The sequence below is a fragment of the Schistocerca serialis genome, unplaced genomic scaffold (genome assembly GCF_023864345.2).
Source record: "Schistocerca serialis cubense isolate TAMUIC-IGC-003099 unplaced genomic scaffold, iqSchSeri2.2 HiC_scaffold_486, whole genome shotgun sequence".
Taxonomy (NCBI): domain Eukaryota; kingdom Metazoa; phylum Arthropoda; class Insecta; order Orthoptera; family Acrididae; genus Schistocerca; species Schistocerca serialis.
Window position 1 is genome coordinate 10,001 of NW_026048067.1, and position 5,000 is coordinate 15,000.

The following is a 5,000-nucleotide window of genomic DNA, read 5'->3' on the forward strand; positions in this document are numbered from 1 at the left end:
GCGCCCCATCCATGTCGGCACCCGTGGGCGTTGCACTCGCAGTCGCAAAAAACGCTGGGCAAATATATATCTCGGAAGAGTAACGACAGTCCGAGCCTCCTGGCGTTGCACTCGCAGCCGCAAAAAAACGCTGGGCACATATATGTCTCGGAAGAGTAACGACAGTCCGAGTCTCCTGCGTGGGAAGAGTCTTTCTAGGCCCTGACCCACGGGAAGGGTGTAGCTTCCCCCATCCCGGACATTTGACGTCGTCACACTACCGGTATTGACTAATAGACTGATTGCTGATAATCATTAGCCATACACTGGGGGAAACGGCCGACAGGGGCGGCAACATAGTGGAGCCGCAGTGTCACTAATGTACAGAGATAGAACAGTTTCGACTGGAACTAGAGTAACCGTATACACGGCACTGATTAGTAATAGATGCAGAGCCATCAGAATACAGATAATATATACAACCGTCCCTATACATGCTGAAAGACTCTGCACACAATGAGAACCACACGTCAGCCAGACACTCTTATCACACACTACTCTCTTATCACACACAATATCTAACCACCAGCATGGAAGAACATCCAGTGCATCCTCTCCGCCACATGACACAATCCACACTATCATTACCAGACTGGGAGGTCCACCCAGAAAACACAATATCCCACCCTTCCGACATCCGCACATTGCTCAGCTAAGCCACGAACACCCACACATGTCCTACACAGTGGTGCACCCAACATCACAATACTGCCTCCTGTCACAGCACACAAACAATGGCAGGAATGAAAGACACAGATCTGCCACAACCATGGAATCGGAGCGCCGCCTGTCATGAGCCAAAAGTGCATCCTGACGTGACAAATCGGATAATACCGCAGGCATCCAATTACGATAATCACTATCAACGAACCTGCCGCCCCCCCCCCCCAATACACCTTTCCCTACAACAATGTGTATCTGAACCTACGCTATATCGTACCTTAACCTAACCTATATCGTACCTTAACCTAACCTATATCGTACCTTAACCTAACCTATATCGTACCTTAACCTAACCTATATCGTACCTTAACCTAACCTATATCGTACCTTAACCTAACCTATATCGTACCTTAACCTAACCTATATCGTACCTTAACCTAACCTATATCGTACCTTAACCTAACCTATATCGTACCTTAACCTAACCTATATCGTACCTTAACCTAACCTATATCGTGCCTTAACCTAACCTATATCGTGCCTTAACCTAACCTATATCGTGCCTTAACCTAACCTATATCGTGCCTTAACCTAACCTATATCGTGCCTTAACCTAACCTATATCGTGCCTTAACCTAACCTATATCGTGCCTTAACCTAACCTATATCGTGCCTTAACCTAACCTAATTTGTGCCTTAACCTAACCTAATTTGTGCCTTAACCTAACCTAATTTGTGCCTTAACCTAACCTAATTTGTGCCTTAACCTAACCTAATTTGTGCCTTAACCTAACCTAATTTGTGCCTTAACCTAACCTAATTTGTGCCTTAACCTAACCTAATTTGTGCCGTAACCTAACCTAATTTGTGCCGTAACGTAACCCATGTTGTGCCGTAACGTAACCCATGTTGTGCCGTAACGTAACCCATGTTGTGCCGTAACGTAACCCATGTTGTGCCGTAACGTAACCCATGTTGTGCCGTAACGTAACCCATGTTGTGCCGTAACGTAACCCATGTTGTGCCGTAACCTAACCCATGTTGTGCCTTAACCTAACCCATGTTGTGCCTTAACCTAACCCATGTTGTGCCTTAACCTAACCCATGTTGTGCCTTAACCTAACCCATGTTGTGCCTTAACCTAACCCATGTTGTGCCTTAACCTAACCCACGTTGTGCCTTAACCTAACCTACGTTGTGCCTTAACCTAACCCATGTTGTGCCTTAACCTAACCCATGTTGTGCCTTAACCTAACCCATGTTGTGCCTTAACCTAACCCATGTTGTGCCTTAACCTAACCCATGTTGTGCCTTAACCTAACCCATGTTGTGCCTTAACCTAACCCATGGTGTGCCTTAACCTAACCCATGTTGTGCCTTAACCTAACCCATGTTGTGCCTTAACCTAACCCACGTTGTGCCTTAACCTAACCCACGTTGTGCCTTAACCTAACCCACGTTGTGCCTTAACCTAACCCACGTTGTGCCTTAACCTAACCTACGTTGTGCCTTAACCTAACCCATGTTGTGCCTTAACCTAACCCATGTTGTGCCTTAACCTAACCCATGTTGTGCCTTAACCTAACCCATGTTGTGCCTTAACCTAACCCATGTTGTGCCTTAACCTAACCCATGGTGTGCCTTAACCTAACCCATGGTGTGCCTTAACCTAACCCATGGTGTGCCTTAACCTAACCCATGTTGTGCCTTAACCTAACCCATGTTGTGCCTTAACCTAACCCATGTTGTGCCTTAACCTAACCCATGTTGTGCCTTAACCTAACCCATGTTGTGCCTTAACCTAACCCATGTTGTGCCTTAACCTAACCCATGTTGTGCCTTAACCTAACCCATGTTGTGCCTTAACCTAACCCATGTTGTGCCTTAACCTAACCCATGTTGTGCCTTAACCTAACCCATGTTGTGCCTTAACCTAACCCATGTTGTGCCTTAACCTAACCCATGTTGTGCCTTAACCTAACCCATGTTGTGCCTTAACCTAACCCATGTTGTGCCTTAACCTAACCCATGTTGTGCCTTAACCTAACCCATGTTGTGCCTTAACCTAACCCATGTTGTGCCTTAACCTAACCCATGTTGTGCCTTAACCTAACCCATGTTGTGCCTTAACCTAACCCATGTTGTGCCTTAACCTAACCCATGTTGTGCCTTAACCTAACCCATGTTGTGCCTTAACCTAACCCATGTTGTGCCTTAACCTAACCCATGTTGTGCCTTAACCTAACCCATGTTGTGCCTTAACCTAACCCATGTTGTGCCTTAACCTAACCCATGTTGTGCCTTAACCTAACCCATGTTGTGCCTTAACCTAACCCATGTTGTGCCTTAACCTAACCCATGTTGTGCCTTAACCTAACCCATGTTGTGCCTTAACCTAACCCATGTTGTGCCTTAACCTAACCCATGTTGTGCCTTAACCTAACCCATGTTGTGCCTTAACCTAACCCATGTTGTGCCTTAACCTAACCCATGTTGTGCCTTAACGTAACCCATGTTGTGCCTTAACGTAACCCATGTTGTGCCTTAACCTAACCTATAATGTGCCTTAACCTAACCTAAAGTGCGCCGTAACCTAAACTATATTGCGCCTTAACCTGACGCACGTTGTCGCTGAACCTGCTCTGTAATTGTTATGCAACCCGTTAAAGTAGTGTAGTGTTGCCTAACCGCAACCCTCGCAATATAGTTCGCTACTCGCACTGCCCGGTCCCCTGTGTATCGCGTCATGTTAAACACCTTGCAGGTGTTGCTGACTTTCCACATGCTCCTGCTATACACTGTAGTGTGGATAGCAGCAGGACGTACATGCCCCCCCCCCTTCCCCCCTGCCTTCGCAAGCTGGTCGGTGAGAAGTTTGCATGTTCAATGCCCTTCGCATGCCGACGTACTCAGCCTACGTTGTGGTACGGCCTGTCACCTGTCCGCCGATGTACGCAAAACCCACAAACTGTACTGCACATTGCTCCGTATGTACTGAATGATACATCGTGGCCCATGTGACCGTATGACGACAGCGCCTAGCAACGGCGGACCATACAGTCCAAATATTGTGCACGCAGCTACGTGTCGTCTCCCTATAAGAGCTGGATTGCAGTGTGGTACGCCATACAGACGTGTGGGAGGAACGGACGCCCTGGATGGCGATCAGCATGAGCAGTCTGTTGATGTAGTGGAGCGTGTATTCGGACGTAGTCGTCTCTTCTCACACACCGTGATAGCATGTTGCACCGCGTTCCACATCTGCGACATGCTGCAGAGGCGGGCTGACAGTCGTTCGCGCAATGGACACCGCATACGTACGGGGTCTACCTTCCACGTGTTCTCTAGGCGTGCACATGTTGTTGCGTCTATGTGGGCAGACGTAGTGTGTTGTGACACCTGACACAGGCATGCAATACTCGTTGCAAATGGCGATGGACGTGTACGTTTGCTGGTGACGTTACGCAAATGAACAACCGGTAACCCGTTGTGGTGCGGTTGTTCTCGCTAGAGGTGAATCAGTGTTGGCGACGATCGGTCGAGCTATTAACCGGTTGTTTCAGGGATACCCACCATGCCCACGAACGTGAAAGGGGACCCACCATGCCCACGAACGTGAAAGGGGATCTGGGTGTGAGGCGATACGCGGCGGTGGCTGGGTGGGACCGTCCCCGGCCGGTGAGGGGGGGCCGCCCGGCGTGCTGGCAGCGCGGTGCGTGGGCGCACGCGCTACAGCCGGCTGGTGGGGGCGGCCGGTGGCAGGCGCGCCGGCCGACGGACGCGGCAGGCGGCGCAGCTGCGCGCCGGCGCCCCCTGCTCGCGGCGCCTTGCGGCCAAAGTAGGTCCTCGCGGGCCCGGTGCGAAGCGCGGTGGCCATCTGCAGTGTGCTGGTCCGATTGAGGACTTTGTGCGCTGAGGATGCGCCGCCGCCCGGCGCTCGGCGCCGCGACGCCGTCTGCTGCTCGGTCGCCCCAGCGGTTCTCGCAGGTGGTTTGTATCGCAGCTGTGCGGACGTGTTGGCGCGTGCGCTGTGCTGGGAGAGTTCGCTTCGGCACCCAAGTAGGGCTTTTGTCCTTCTGTGGCGCTGGCGTTGGAGCTGCCGGTCACCGTAGGTGGCGCGTGTTGTCTCCCGCCGGCAATGCCACGACAGCACGCTCCCGGGCCTCTGTCGGCAGCGGCAAGCTCAGTTGGGAGCACGGGTGGTCGCACCTAAAGCGTCTACTCGCCTAACTCCGGGCGATTGCGCCTCTCTCGAACCCGACCAAGTACTTAGGACGGCGCTGCGCGCCGCCGGGACC